This window comes from Sapajus apella, unplaced genomic scaffold, assembly GCF_009761245.1.
Source record: "Sapajus apella isolate SASKATOON/1434 unplaced genomic scaffold, GSC_monkey_1.0 scaffold261, whole genome shotgun sequence".
Classification (NCBI taxonomy): Eukaryota; Metazoa; Chordata; class Mammalia; order Primates; family Cebidae; genus Sapajus; species Sapajus apella.
This window is the reverse complement of record NW_022437201.1, coordinates 8,148-25,039: the sequence shown is the minus strand read 5'-3', so window position 1 is coordinate 25,039 and position 16,892 is coordinate 8,148. Positions and strand designations below refer to the sequence as shown.

General features: G+C 41.9%; 1 pseudogene; it reads right to left on the bottom strand.

The window, feature by feature from the left end:
• Nucleotides 1–15,732: 15,732 nt before the first annotated feature.
• LOC116545361 lies at nt 15,733–16,620 on the bottom strand (annotated as a pseudogene).
• Nucleotides 16,621–16,892: the final 272 nt, after the last annotated feature.

Sequence of the window (16,892 nt, the reverse complement as noted above, 5' to 3'; positions counted from 1 at the left end):
CCCGCCTCGGCCTCCCAAAGTGCTGGGATTACAGGCTTGAGCCACCACGCCCGGCCTCTGAATAGTTTTATTATGCAAATGAGTATACTCAGACACTAAAGTTCAATTTGCCTTTTTTGATATTTCTTTTAAGTTTCTTTTAATCTATGAGTACCTAATTTATCCTTCCCATTTTCATGTCATTTATTTATTGAGGAAAGTGGATGATGTGACTGGTAGAGGTTTTTTCTTTTTTCTTTTTTTTTAAATTATACTTTAAATTCTGGGGTACATGTGCAGATCGTGCAAATTTGTTACAAAGGTATACACATGCCATGGTGGTGGTTTGCTGCATCCATCACCCCATCATCTACATTAGGTATTTCTTCTAATGCTATCCCTCCCCAATCCCCCCACCTCCTGCTATTTCTCCCCTAGTCCCCCACCCCCCAGGCCCTGGTGTGTGATATTCCCCTCCCTGTGTCCGTGTGTTCTCCTTGTTCAACACCCACTTATGAGTGAGAACATGCGGTGTTTGGTTTTCTGTTCTTGTGTCAGTTTGCTAAGAATGATGGTTTCCAGTTTTATCCACGTTGTTGCAAAGGACACGAACTCATCTTTTTTATGGCTGCATAGTATTCCATGGTGTATATGTACCACATTTTCTTTATCAAATCTATTATTGATGGGCATTTGGGTTGGTTCCAAGTCTTTGCTATTGTGAACAGTGCCGCAATGCACATACATGTGCACGTGTCTTTATAATAGAATGATTTATGATCCTTTGGGTATATACCCAGCAATGCTGGGTCAAATGCTATTTCTATTTCTAGATCTTTGAAGAATTGCCACACTGTCTTCCACAATGGTTGAATTAATTTACACTCCCAGCAACAATGTAAAAGTGCTCTTTTTTTTCCACATCCTCTCCAGCATCCATTGTCTCCTGATTTTTTAATGATTGCCATTCTAACTGTTCTGAGGTGGTATCTCAATGTGGTTTTGATTTACATTTCTCTAATGACCAGTGATGATAAGCTTTTTTTCATATGTTTATTGGCTGCATAAATGTCTTCTTTTGAAAAGTATCTGTTCAAGTCACTTGCCCACTTTTTGATGGGGTTATTTGTTTTTTTTTTGTAAATTTGTTTAAGTTCTCTGTAGATTCTGGATATCAGCCCGCTGGCAGATAGGTAGATTGCAAAATTTTTTTCCCATTCTGTTTGTTACCAGTTCACTCTGTTGATAGTTTCTTTTGCTATGCAGAAGCTGTTAAGTTTAATTAGATTCCATTTGTCTATTTTGGCTTTTGTTGCCTTTGCTTTTGGTGATTTAGTCATGAAGTCCTTGCCCATGCCTATGTCTTAAACGGTAGTGCTTAGGTTTTCTTCTAGAGTTTTTATGGTGTTAGGTCTTATGTTTAAATATTTAATCCATCTGGAGTCAATTTTTGTATAAGGTGTAAGGAAGGGGTCCAGTTTCAGCTTTCTGCACATGGCTAGCCAGTTTTCCCAACACTATTTATTAAACAGGGAATCCTTTCCCCATTGCTTGTTTTTGTCTGGTTTGTCAAAGATTGGAGGGTTGCAGATGTGTTGTGTTGCCTCCGAGGCCTCTGTTCTGTTCCATTGGTCTATATCTCTGTTTTAGTACCAGTTCCATGCTCTTTTGATTATAGTAGCCTTGTAACATAGTTTGAAGTCAGGTAGAGTGATACCTCCAGCTTTGTTTTTTTTTTTTATTTATTTTTTTGCTTAAGATTTTCTTGGCTATGCAGGCTCTTTTTTGATTCCATATGAAATTTAAGGGTTTTATTTTTATTTTTTCAATTATGTGAAGAAAGTCAATGATATCTTGCTGGTGATAGCATTTAATCTATAAATTACTTTGGGTGGTATGGCCATTTTCATGATATTGATTCTTCCTAACCATGAGCATGGAATGTTTTTCCATCTGTTAGCTCCCTTTCTTATTTTCTTGAGCAGTGGTTTGTAGTTCTCCTTGAAGAGGTCCTTCGCATCCTTTTTTTTCATTCTCAGCTTTGCTGACTGTACCCATATGGTAGAGTTTACAATGTTCCTTTGTTCTCTGTATTTCCAGTTTATCAATAATTAAATCTTTTAGCTTGACCAGATTCTGATACAAATTTTTTCTTTAAGAAATTTTATTTTTTTTTTAGACAGGGTTTCACCATGTTTCCCAGGCTGGTTTCAAACTCCTGACCTCAGGTGATCCACCTGTCTCAGCCTCCCAAAGTGCTGGGATTACAAGCATGAGCCACTGCACCCAGCCTCAGGCACAATTTTTTGACAAGAATACTTCAAGGGAATTTTGATTATTTCCATCAAGAGGCACATGAGGTTGGGTTGTGACTCTTTTTACAGTTAGCCACAATTATTTATACTTGCATAGAAACATATCATTAGAGGTTGTAAAATTGTGATATGGCACTTCTGTCATTCTTTGTTTTTTTTATTACCTGCAGTGCTGCTCCAAAAACTTTCTTTCAGCAGTTTTGTTACTTTGAGATATAGATTGTAAAGGAAATGCAGGAAAAGTGTTTAATTCTTTTGTGTTATTTAGGAGTTTTCCAAAGTAATGAGTTGGTTCCCTAGAATCTTTCATAGATGACAAAATAAGAGTTTTAAACGGAATAATTATGAATTATTGGATTTACATATATTTGAGTCATTTTGAAAAATTTTACTGACTATACTTATTGATAATCATTTGACAGTGGATGCCTCTTCAGGTTGAGTTCTGAACGCTTTTGAGACTATGCTAGTAGTCCTTGATGGTTTACTTATTATATGGTGTGACAAGATGTACCAGGCCAATTTTACAAATTTCTACCAAACCAGAAATACTGGTTCTCAATGATAACATGGAAAGATAGATAGAATTAGAAAATAAAGTAACTATTCATTTGATTATCTTACCTATACATATAGTAGTCTCAGTACTACCATCATCAATATAATTTAAAATAAACATTTTTTTCTTTGCATAAATGCTCTCTGTATTTTCTGCCTGTATTTCTTTTTTTTTTTTTTTTTTGAGACGGAGTTTCGCTCTTGTTTCCCAGGCTGGAGTGCAATGGCACAATCTCGGCTCACTGCAACCTCCGCCTCCTGGGTTCAGGCAATTCTCCTGCCTCAGCCTCCTGAGCAGCTGGGATTACAGGCACACGCCACCATGCCCAGCTAATTTTTTGTAGCTTTAGTAGAGACGGGGTTTCACCGTGTTGACCTGGATGGTCTCGATCTCTTGACCTCGTGATCCACCCGCCTCTGCCTCCCAAAGTGCTGGGATTACAGGCTTGAGCCACCGCGCCCAGCCTTCTGCCTGTATTTCATAGTTGAATTGCATCTATCTGATAGTCACTTTCATTGAGTGCTTCCTAAGTGTAGGTCATATTTCAATTATTTTATATGGATCCTCTCATTTAATTTTCCCTACCATCCTGTGAAGAAGGTAGTCTTATCACTCTCTTTTACAGATAAGAAAATAACATTCAGGCTGGGCGCGGTGGCTCACGCCTGTAATCCCAGCACTTTGGGAGGCAGAGGCGGGTGGATCACAAGGTCAAGAGATGAGACCATCCTGGTCAACAGGGTGAAACCCCGTCTCTACTAAAAATACAAAACATTAGCTGGGCATGGTGGCAAGTGCCTGTAATCCCAGCTACTCGGGAGGCTGAGGCAGGAGAATTGCCTGAACCCAAGAGGCGGAGGTTGCGGTGATCCGAGATCGTGCCATTGCACTCCAGCCTGGGTAACAAGAGCGAAACTCCGTCTCAAAAAAAAAAAAAGAAAGAAAGAAAGGAATGGGGAGATTTGGCAGGGTTAAATCACAAATAGAGGGAGAAGGGCAAATCTTAGATTATCTGGAAAGAATGGAAATATAACAAATTTAAGAGAGAAAGGATAATTCAGTGTAGTTCTTTCACGCGGATTTGTGCTTCCTTCCTGAAGTAGGAGATTGGAAATCTTGAGGGAAGACTGCTATAAGAAAAATTATGAATAGGAGAAGATTTACAATAGGCTCTTATGGTATTAGGGAGGTAGCTGATTTGGGAGTAATAAAATTATTTTTTAAAGAAATTAGGTAAACAAGGCCGGGTACAGTGGCCCACACCTGTAATCCCAGCACTTTGGGAGGCCAAGGCAGGCAGGTCAAGAGATCGAGACCATCCTGGCCAACATGCTGAAACCCCATCTCTACTAAAAGTACAAAAATTAGCTGGGTGTGGTGGCAGGTACCTGTAGTCCCAACTACTTGGGAGGCTGAGGTAGGAGAATCGATTGAACCCAGGAGACGAAGGTTGAAGTGAGCCGAGATCACGCCACTGCACTCCAGCCTGGCCACAGAGAGAGACTCCATCTCAAAAAAAGAAAAAAAAAAAAAGAATTTAGGTAAACAAAAGCAGCACCAGACTGGAGCACATAATACTTTAGGTTATGAGATTCCTCTCTTTCCCCATCTTACATCTAGCATCATTGGGCAACCTGGGACACAAGCAGAGTCTTAAGTTTCATTCAGGTTTAACTAACGGTGGTGTATGGTGGGCTGAAAGGAGGAGAACAGAAAAATATTAAGGAGCTAGTAAACATAGAGTTTGTTTTTTTTTTTTTTTTTGAGACGGAGTTTCGCTCTTGTTACCCAGGCTGGAGTGCAATGGCGCGATCTCGGCTCACCGCAACCTCCGCCTCCTGGGTTCAGGCAATTCTCCTGCCTCAGCCTCCCGAGTAGCTGGGATTACAGGCACGTGCCACCATGCCCAGCTAATGTTTTGTATTTTTAGTAGAGACGGGGTTTCACCACGTTGACCAGGATGGTCTCAATCTCTTGACCTTGTGATCCACCCGCCTCTGCCTCCCAAAGTGCTGGGATTACAGGCTTGAGCCACCGCGCCCGGCCCTGTAAACATAGAGTTAAGAACACTGTGCCTTATATTGGTTCTCTTGGCGTATGTGGCAGCCCCATTCACAAATATGCTTCCCAGTACTGAAAAGGCTAAAAAGCTTAAGCCTCCATTTCCTAGAGTTTTGCTGCTAGGATTCCAAATGCATTTTACCTTCTGTCAATATGATGCACCCTAGACAGATTTCATTTAGAGCCAATCTAAGTGTAGAGCACCGTGGGGTAAGGCAGGCATAACTTGGAGGTATAGACCTAGCTGGGAAATGTATCTCCCTTGAGCCAACAGTTCTGGTGGAGTTTCCTGTTTCTAGGAAGGTAACTAAGGTACTGTATGCCAAGAACTTGCAGTTGTAGTGGAAGCCTCCTGATTCCTCAACTCTCCAACTGTGAAAGAGGTGGCAGATCTCCTTGAGACTCAATTGTGCTGTATGATTGTGGTAATTATTCACTTCTTACATGGCAGCAGGCAAGAGAGAGAACATGTATAGGAAAACTGCCCTTTATAAAACCATCAGATCTCGTAAGATTTATTCACCATCATGAGAACAGCATGGGAAAATCCCACCTCATGATTCAATTACCTCCCACGGGGTCACTCCCACGGCACATGGGGATTATTACAATTCAAGGTGAGATTTGGGTAGGGATACAGAGCCAAACCATATCCATTCTGAGGCAGTCCTCAATTCTTGCAATGCCCACACCTTGATCTTGGACTTCCAGCTTCCAGAATTGTGAAAAACAAATTTTTGCTCTTTATAAATTACGTGATCTCAGGTATTTTGTTATCGTAGCATTCATGGACTAAGTCACCAAGTAAACATGTGCACATATATCTTACACATCCCAGAATTTGCATGCAATAACACAGGAGAGCAAGCTCTTAGCTCGATGTTAGGAATCAGAAAATTGATGTTTAAGGAAAAAAAGGCTGATCACAAAAGGTTCTTTGATGTGGCCAAGACCCAAACACTCATTAGTCCTCAAAATGCACACCCATAATAAAAAATAAAAAACATCGAGATTAAGAAGCAGAGAAAGGCCAGGCATAGTGGCTCACACCTGTAATCCAAGCACTTTGGAGGCCAAGGCGGGCGGATCACCTGAGGTCGGGAGTTCAAGACCAGCCTGATCAACATGGTGAAACCCCGTCTTTAAAAATAAAAATAATAATAAAAAAAGAAGCAGAGGAGAGGAACTTGGTGATTCATTGACAAATTACAACCATAGGAGCGCTGGTACTACAGTAAAGAGAAAGTGTGTTAGGGAATGAGCAAATTTGAGCTGGGCAAGACTATAGGAAGTAGAGCAATAGTAGGTGACTACACAGGCTAGCGTAGAACAAACAGCGTGAATGAGAATTGATAATGTGAAGAAATGAATTTTGCAAGCCAAAAGATAATCAAATCTATGGGCCTAGTTGAGATCACTTGTTCCCTAATAAGTAGGAAGACCCAGTAAATGAGAGTGAGTCTTAGTTTTTCTGTCTCCAAATGCAGTAATACTTGAATAACGCCAGCAAAGTAGTAATGACAGTTTTAAACATCTGATGGAAGGACAGGAACAGTAATGTTATAATAAAACAATCAAGTATGAAGTCAATATACCTCATTAAGTCATTCGACATACTTTGAGCACACATTTACTAGGCACCCGCTTTGTGACTGCCCCTATGTTCTAGGAGGCAGATTCAGATGGGAAGTTTGTATCATGTGGGGAAAATGTTAGTGTCCACAAAATAATAACTGGCATACATTCAAACACAAGTACATTTTGAGTGCATAGTTAGCTCTAAAAGAAAATATCATTTCCTCTGTGATAAAATTCTAGGTCTTGAAAATTGCTGAGAGAATATAGGTCGGGCGTGGTGGCTCATGCTTGTAATCCCAGCACTTTGGGAGGCCAAGGCAGGTGGATCACGAGGTCAGGAGTTCAAGACAAGCCTGGACAACATAGTGAAATCCCAACTCTACTAAAAATACAAAAATTAGGCCGGGCGCGGTGGCTCAAGCCTGTAATCCCAGCACTGTGGGAGGCCGAGGCGGGTGGATCACAAGGTCAAGAGATCGAGACCATCCTGGTCAACATGGTGAAACCCCGTCTCTACTAAAAAAAAAAAATACAAAAAAATCAGCTGGGCATGGTGGCGCATGCCTGTAGTCCCAGCTACTCAGGAGGCTGAGGCAGGAGAATTGCCTGAACCCAGGAGGCGGAGGTTGCGGTGAGCCGAGATCGCGCCATTGCACTCCAGCCTGGGTAACATGAGTGAAACTCCGTCTCAAAAAAAAAAAAAAACAAAAAAAACAAAACAAACAAACAAACAAAAAAAATACAAAAATTAGCCAGGTGTGGCATGCGCCTGTAGTCCCAGCTACTCAGGAGGCTGAAGTAAGAGAATCACTTGAACCCAGGAGGCAGAGGTTGCAGTGAGCTGAGATGGTGCCACTGCACTCCAGTGTGGGTGACAGAGCGAGACTTCGTATTAAAAAAAAAAAAAGAGAAGCAGTGAGGAAATTCATATGTTAATTAGCCCAATTTAGCCAGTCTACAATGAATACATAATTAAAACAACATGTTGTACACATTACAATTTTTATTAGGCTGTTAAAAACAAAGAAAAATGTCAAATAAAGAAAAGAAAAAAATGTTTAAAAATATTAGATGCTAGGGAATAAATTCATTATTTTGAAACTGCGTAAACTGATGCAAAAATGAAACAATTAACTGTGTTTGTCACATAAGCTATAATACTTGATTACCAAGTAGGGGATCAGAGAAGTTTCTTATCAGAGAAGATTTCCATCTGACAAATGAAGAAGGATACATAGAGGTAAAGACCTCATAGTAAGCCTTAAATGACACGTGATCTAGGCAATGACCGCCAATATCAGCTCCCATTGCAAAGGACAAACAACCATTCAGAATGTGTCCCTAATGGATTTATGCAACTCTGCCTCTGTGGTACCTTTGCTAAAATACCAAGCCAAATATGATGGAGACTCTAGATCTAACTCTGAATTCACAGGAAAGGGAGGAAACAGGAGTGTGTTAAACAATGTCAATGAAAAGAAATCAGCAAACCCCAGCATGTGGAAGCCATTATAGAATAAAGGACTCATTTATCAAAAGAAAGATAGGGAGAAAGAGAGAGTGAATTTTACTAAAGATTAACAGACATAACAACCAATTACAATGTGAGAGACTAAATGGGGTCTGGAGTTGAAAAACTCAAAGGAAAACATTAGTACTTATGACACAATAAGGGAAATATTAGCTGTGAATGAATATTGAAGATATTTGGCACTTATTCATTATTGTTTAAGCATGATAATGGAGTACATTATATTTTTAAGCAGTGTTTTTAGGTCGTCTTTTTCTCTGACAGATATATTCAGCAGTATATATGGATTAACTGATATGATGTCTGGAATTTCCCTGAAGCTAAGCTGGAGGAGTGGGGGAAGTTAGTGGATATAGACGAATAAGATTGACCAAGAGTTTATGATTGTTGAAGTGGAGTATGATCTATATGTAGGTTCCTTATCAGATAATAGCTTGTCATGTATCTGCTTGACAATGTTTATAAGAGATTGTTTTTTTAAAATGTCCAAATCCATCACAATATAGACTGCTGAATTCAAAGTTTCTGGATATGGGGCCAGAGCATTAGTATTTCTAAAGCTACCTTCAAATGTGCTTAAGCTAAAGTTTTAAGCCAAAGACCAACAGGGCCTCATTCTTTTAATTTCTTGTGATAAGAAAGCTGAAAGTACACGTGTCCTGATTCAGCTGCTCAGAGACCCACAAAAACATCAAGGCTTCCATACTGCTTCGCCATTTTCAACGAGTTGTTTCTATGACTTCTTGCTTGTCATAGCATGACTCCAGACATCTCTGTTGCATTCCGAGTATCAGCATTCTTTTCTTTGACATCTTTTTAAGAAATCATCTTTTTCTACGGAAGCCTCCCAGACATTTCCTGTACACCTCACTGGGCACACCTGGGTCCCATGTCCACTACTAGCTGCAGGGAAGGTTGAAAACCATCGTTTGACAAAGGGGATTGTGATAGCCATGATTAGAAGAATCTTGATGGGGCCCCCCCAGGACTGGACATATTGCTTCCTTGAACAAAATCAGTGTGTTTACCACCTGATATTGGTGGGGAAGGCTGTTGGGCCAGCAATAGACAAAGCCACTGAGAAAGGAGAACTCCTAGGATCAAAAACAGAGTCAGGCGCAAGGATTGAATATGGACTGAAGGGAATAAACTCACAGTAACTAAGCCATATACTGTGTCCAGGGAACTTTCTTTTTTTATCTGCTACATTGTTCAGTACTCACAACAGTTCTACAAAGCAAAAATTGGCGTTATATCCATGTTATGTATGAGGGACTAGAATAGAAGCCCCGTGGTTTAATCAACATTCTGGTTGGTGACTTCATGGGGCATTATTTTTCCCTGTGCCACTGATCATAATCACTTCTGAAGACTCCCCAAATCACCATGGGAAACACCAACAGAGGAAGGAAAAGAGGTCTATTGTTTGCTCAGCACAGTGTGAGGCATATTTCATGTAATTATTTGAACATGTGTGACACCTATATCCTGTCTCTGGATAGTGACTGTAGTCCAGACAGTGTTCATCACACAGTGCTGGTATTGGTATTAGTTGCCATAGATATTAGCTACTGTGGGTCAAGATGGCTAGGGGGAGACCTATGCTAATTCTAGCTAAATAATTATAAGCTTGCTTGGCTCAGAGTACACTGAAGTTTGTACACCGAACTAAACTATATCATTGGTGCAGTTAATCAGAAATAAAGCAGCAACAGGAGGCCTAAGGTAAAGACCATCGGAGAGCGCAGTAACCCGGGGGAACACCTCGGGATGGTTGCAGAGCAGGCAATACTGCTATGGTCCCATGAATGCCTTCTCAGCAAGGAGACTGCATGAGGGTCTCGTAAAAAGAGCTTGTAATCCCAGCACTTTGGGAGGCCGAGGCGGGTGGATCACGAGGTCAAGAGATCGAGACCATCCTGGTCAACACGGTGAAACCCCATCTCTACTAAAAATACAAAACATTAGCTGGGCATGGTGACGCGTGCCTGTAATCCCAGCTACTCAGGAGGCTGAGGCAGGAGAATTGCCTGAACCCAGGAGGCGGAGGTTGCCGTGAGCCGTGATCGCGCCATTGCACTCCAGCCTGGGTAACAAGAGCGAAACTCCGTCCCCCCCCCCCCCCCCCAAAAAAAAAGAGCTTGTGCAAAGATCTCTGAGAAGGGAGGTGACCTCTGCTCACATCCGGAGGTTCTTTGCAGATGGGAGCCGGTGAGGAGGAGAAAAGCCTTGTAGGGCAGAAATCACGGAATGCCTCAGGCTCTGCCTAGGTTCTCGGAATATGTAGTGATTTTAATTACTCCATGTCCTCAATGCTCGCGAGATAAAAGCCCCTGGATGTATTGGGTGTGGTCAGACCGGGTTGCTCCTCATCTGCTACACTTCTAATGCAGCCGCACCCTGATAACAATCGGTGATAAACTCTGAGCACTAGTTTAGCATGTCTTAGAAGAATCTCAAGTGCTCTTTCCCCCAGTCTTACCTACCCCTTCATCCTCCCCTTCCACGCCCATAAGATAAATCAGATTGCGCACATAATGAAAGTGTTTGGAGGACAGGCGCGTGGCTCAGCCTATAATCCCAGCACTTTGGGAGGCTGAGGCCGGCGGATCACAGGTCAGGAGTTCCAGACCAGCATGAGCAACGTGGTGAAACCACATCTCTACTAAAAAATTACAAAAATTAGCCGGGTGTAGTGGTGCGCGCCTGTAATCCCAGCTACTCAAGAGGCTGAGGCAGAAGGAACGCTTGAACCCTTGAACCCGGGAGGCGGAGGTTGTGGTGAGCCGAGATTGTACCATTGCACTCCAGCTTGGGCAACAAGAGTGAAACTCCCTCACAAAAAAAAAAAAAAAAAAAAAAGTGTTTGGAGCCCAGAGCTCGGGGTCAATGCAGTTCACCCCTCGCAAGAGAGCGTTGGACCCCTGGACCCATGCTGTAAACTTCCACTTTTGTGTCTTTGTTTTTATTTCCTTTTCTCACTCCCTCTACACCGCTGGGACACCGGGCACCCATGCACAGGGTTGGGCTGGTTCCCAACAGCTACCACATTCGCCATTATTTGTCCTTCTATGCAGGTGGTATATCTATGATGTCTCAGGAACAAACCTTACATACATGTGATTTCTATTTGGCCTTTCCTTCTCCTTCTAGTCTTCTGTTTCCAATACTCAGTTAAACTCAAATATTGAATTACTAGTTTCAGGTTTAAAATTTTCAGTTCTTAATTTTTGAGTGAATCCATTTGATTGATGTCTTAGTCCATTCTGTATAGCAGAATATCTGAGACTGGGTAATTTATAAAGAAAAGAAGCTTACTTAGCTCATGGTTCTGCAGGCTGGGAAGCTCAAGGGATACAGTGCTGGAATCCGCTTGGCTTCTGGTGAGGGCTTTTACACTGTGTCATATCATGGGCCAGGTCAAACGGGAAGTGGACACATGCAAAGAGGCGAAACATGAAAGGCAACCCCGCTTTATTACAATTTGCTCTCGTGGAAAGTAATCTATTCCTGAGAGACCTAATCCAGTTTCAGGAAAACAAGAACTCAGTCACTCTTATGAGAAAGGCACCAAACCACCCGTGTGAGCAGAGTCCCCATGACTTAAACACCTTCCATTGGGCCATCTCTTGAAGGTTTCACTTTTCAACATGGCTGCTCTGGGAATTAAGGTTGCAACATGAGTTTTGTTGAGATCAGACCATATTCAAGCAATAGCAACGGATGCTCAAATTCCAGTTTTCTGATGAAATTCCAACTTTTTGTTATCCATATTCTTGAATATATTAATCATAATTATCTTGCTCCAATATTGGGGTGTTGGTATTTTCTTTTGTCTTTTTGTTCTCTGGATCTGTTTCTTGATAAGTCTGATAATTGAATTAAACATCAGGCACTACTAATCAAAAAGTTTCAGCCAGTCACGGTGGTTCACGCCTATAATCCCAGCACTTTGGGAGACCGAGGTGGGTGGATCATGAGGTCAGGAGATGGAGACCATCCTGGCCAACATGGTGAAACCTCGTATCTTTAAAACATAAATAAATAGATAAAATAAAAAGAAAAAAAAGTTTTATGGGCTCTACATGACGTCATCTCCCTCCCTAGAAGATTCATTCTCTCTTCTGGCAGGCTGTTAGTGAAGGGACAATCACATCCATCCAGAGACAGCTGACTCAAAGATGCTTCAGACTTTATAAAGTTTCATCTACCTCTAATTTTTCCCTCTCAAGTTGCAGCTCTCCAGGGCTCTTAACTATGAGTCTGGGGTGTTTACTAGAGATCCCATTTTGGGCAACTTCTGAATTCAGTATTTTACTATGCAATGCTGGGGGCTGCTGAGAAATCTGTTGAGATTTTTAAGTGCTGTCTATTGAGCTTCTTAGTCACATGTTTTCTGTAGCTTAAGTATGGACAAATGCCTCTAGGAATAAAACCACCCCATATTGGTCTCACTTTTGTCTGCTTTTCTTTTTCCTGAGATCTTGACAAGTTTGGTTGCCTGAACTCTAAGTTTTGTTTCCATAGCTTTCTGAAGAGCTGATACCTTCTCTACTTCCTAGCAAATATTTTGTGTGTTGAATGATGTCCTCTCACACAGGGCAGTTTGGGATTCAGCAAATTATCTGAGGGAAAAAGCAGCACAAGGTTGTTGAATTCCCCTCAGTGAGTTTCCCTAACCTCTAGATTCTTCCACTCTGATGTCCTGGACACAAAATAAGTTTTCCGATGCCTTCAAGTAACATTTTCTTTTCTTTCTTTTCTTTTTTTTTTTAGAGAAAGAGCCTTGTTCTGTCATCCAGGCTGGAGTGCAGAGCTGAGATCTAAGCTCACTGCAACCTCCCCTTCTGGGATCAAGTGATTCTTTTGCCTCAGCCTCCCGAGTAGCTAGGGTGGTGCCCGCCACCACATCCGGCTAATTTTTTGTGTTTTTAGTAGACAGGGTTTCACCATATTGGCCAGGCTGGTCTTGAACTCCTGACCTCAAATGATCTGCCCACCTTTGTCTCCCAAAGTGTTGGGATTACAGGTGTGAGCCACCACATCTAGCCCATTGTTTTTCTTTCATCCAGCTTTTTTACTTTTTGTCCATGGTGAGTAGGATTGTAACAAGTTATTTCATCACAGTCGTGGCTGGATGTGAAAATGGCCCACACGTAATTTTTTTCTATTTCTTAAAAATAAATATCCAGTCAATCAACCAATTAGCAGCAGTTGCAACAGCTATTTATGGCCTGATGGGCAGGATAAACCGCCTTCCATCCCCAAATGAAGGAAACAGCATGTCTATTTCCCTACAGCTACAGCTAATCCCCAGAGGGCCAACTCACTCAGTGACCTTCACAGGCTGACCACAGGTGGGTTGCTCCACATGCACAGATGGTGCCAACAGGTCCCAGGTCCTCAGGGCCCTCCATTCAGTGGCAGAAAGTAATTTAAGGCCATTGTTCCCTATTCTTCATGAAAGGGAAAAGAACAATCTAGATGTAGTGAGATGATATGGTTCCCTCCTGACCCCCTTGTGGGATTTGTGATGGAATGGGGGCGGGGGATGGCTCGTTTTGTTCTGCCACCAAGCTCAAACCCCTTGCAGGAGGGGGATAGCACATAGGCGAGCAGTTGCTGGGCCAGGGTGAGCACTTTTGAGCTCTGGCCCCACCCCAGCAACTAGGGGTGTGTTACAATTAATGCTCTTTTAGCAGTTGCCGTCTGTGGATGGCTAAAGGTTAACCAGCTCAGTGGAGAGTCAAAGTGACAGCCTGTTACACTCTGCCCTCTTGGTACCCTGGTTCTTCTACGGTGTCCAGGAAGAATCAGGTCACAGGGACTTGAAGGAAGGTGAACGTAGAGACTTTATTAAGCGGTGTAAGTGGCTCTCAGTGGAAGGGGAACTGGAAGGGAGATGGTGCAGGAAGAAGGTGATCTTCCCTGAAGCCTAGTCTCCTCTGGCTGAGCTCCTCCCTAAAGTCCTGCCATCTGATGTCAAGCCACATCTATCGTAGTCTCTGATGTTCAGGTGCTTCTTTTCCTCTAGACACTCAGCCGCTTGTTCTCGTCTCTCCTTCTCTGCTGCACTGCTCTGCTCTTCTGCCAGTGGAGTTTGGGTTTTTTTTTTTTGGGTACAGGATTGTGGTCATGGCAAGCACCCTGATACTAATTCACACTCAACCTCAAGCTATTTGTCAAAATTACAGTTTAAATTTTCTACCAGCTATGGTTCAACCAGTTTCTGTTCCTGTTAAGCAGATCTTAGCTGTGATCTACCTAGCTATGATGCTCTGGATTCATCTACTTCTCAAATTTCAGGATGGTGGTTTGTCCTGACAACTCAGTTGTCTGATGGGATCTTGAAAAGTCATTGATTTTTAATTTTGTCCAGTTTTATTCTGTTTGAAGAATGGGTGTTTTATTCTGTGTGAAGAATTCCTCTGAGAAATTTCTTTGCGAAGAAATTCCAAGCATGTTACATGTCAGAATAGCTCCATGGTTGCGCAGCAATACTTGAGTATTGTCTTTAGCCCTCAAATACTTATTCTCTCTTCCTGAAGCTCTGGTGATAAAAATGTTAGAACTTTTGTTTTAATCCCAGAGTTCTGTTCATTTTTGTTTACTTGTTTTTCTCTGTTTTCAGATTGAGTATATCCTACTAATCTGTACATAAGTACAGATTAATGTACATGAGTACAGTATGCTGCATTACCGTGCATGAGTACAGTACTTATGTAGAGATTAATATGATATACTCAATCTGAAAGCAGAGAAAAACAAGATATAATCAGGTTCACTGATTATATAAAATATAAAACAGGGAAACACAGATATAAGCAGGTTCACAGATTATATCTTTCGTCATCTCCATTCTACTGTAGAGACTGTCCAGCAAGTTTTTAATTTTGTTTCTCACATTTTTTAGTTGTAATTTCCATTTTGTTCTTTTTTATAATTTCTATGACTTGGCAGAGATCCTCTTGTTTTAATTTACTTCGCAGTAATCCATAATTACTTCTTCAAGTAATTTTACATTGGCTACTTTAAAATCTTTGTGTGATGAGATAGAAGGTCGGCACAAGACACAGGTCATAAAGACCTTGCTGATGAAACAGGTTGCAGAAAAGAAGCGGCTAAAACCTACCAAAACCAGGATGGTAATGAGAGTGACCTCTGGTCGTCCTCACTGCTACACTCGCACCAGTGTTTTAACAGTTTACAACATCGGGAAGTTACCCTATATGGTCTAAAAGGGGGAGGCATGAATAATCCACACTTTGTTTAGCATATAACTACGAAATAGCCATAAAAATTGGCAACCAGCAGCCCTGGGGGCTGCTCTGCCTCTAGAGTAGCCATTCTTTTATTTCTTTACCTTTTTTTTTTTTTTTTTTTTTTTTCTGAGACAGAGTCTTGTTCTGTCACCCAGGCTGGAGTACAATGGCATGATCTCAGCTCACTGCAACCTCTGCCTTCTGGGTTCAAGTGATTCTCCTGCCTCAGCCTCCCAAATAGCTGGGATTACAGGCGCCCACCATCACGCCCAGCTAATTTTTTGTATTTTTAATAGAGGCGGAGTTTTGCCGTGTTGACCAGGCTGGCCTCGAACTCCTGACCTCAGGTGATCCACCCGCCTCAACTTCCCAAAGGGTTGGGATTACAGTCGTGAGCCACCGGGCCAGGCCTTCTTTACTTCTTTTTTTTTTTTTTTTTTTTTTTTCCCCACAAATAAGACTTTTTATTTGCCACTATTATAAGTCTGAACTTTAAACAGATTCTTGGACTGGTGGTTCATATCCATCAGGTCGTTCACCTTTAGCACCTGTCTCATCCCCGGTGGCTTTTCCAGAACTACAGCCTTCACCATGAAGCTCCATGAGTTTTCCCAATTCAAACTTGGGCTTCTTCAGCGTTTTTACTTTTCTAACAAATCTATTTACTTTTCTAACAATCTATTCATCATGGAGAGGACAAATAGATTGGCAAGCCTTTTCTACGTCTTTTCCAATGCTGTCTGGAATCAATTTATTGACCACTTCTTTCAAGTCATTTGTCTGTACCTCTCGGGTCATGATTTCCATCATCTTCTTCCAGATTTGGCGAACCTGTTGGTGCTGAGCTTAAGAGGTCTTCCGTATCTGATTGTTGCGTTTTTTAGTAAAACCAACACAGAACAGACGAAGCAAGTAACCATCGGTAGTCTTGACATCAACATGAGCTTCAATCATTGTCTGCCATTTTTTGACCATGGAACACATTTTGTCATGGGTAAGATCCATGCCATGGAAGTTAGTTGAGCAGTTTTTGTCCTGAACATCTTCAGTAATCAGCTTGAATTTCCTAAATGCAACTTCATCATTCTGCAAATCAGCAAGACTAATTTCAAATGCTTGACCCTTGAGGCCATCAGATGCAATTTTGGTTCCTTGGGTCCTGGTGACTAGCATCTTTCCAATATTTCTTACATTGAACATAGCGGGTGCTTTCACATCATACCAATCTTTCTTAGAAAATGGATCAACCACTTTCTTCTTGGCTCCCTTTTTGCTGCCTTTTGTAAGGCGCTTGTTCTTGCCAACCGCCATGGTGCTGTTCAGAGAGCCAAAAGGCTTTTTTTTTTTTTTTTTTTTTTTGAGACAGAGTCTCACTCTGTCACCAGGTGCCAGGCTGGAGTGCAGTGGCACAATCTCGGCTTACTGCAACCTCCTCCTCCTGGGTTCAAGCAATTCTCCTGCTTCAGCCTCCTGAGTAGCTGGGTCTACAGGCACACATCACCACGCCCAGCTAATTTTTGTATTTTTAGTAGAGTCAGCATTTCACCATGTTGGCCAGGATGGTCTCGATTTCTTGACCTCATGATCCGCCTGCCTCAGCCTCCCAA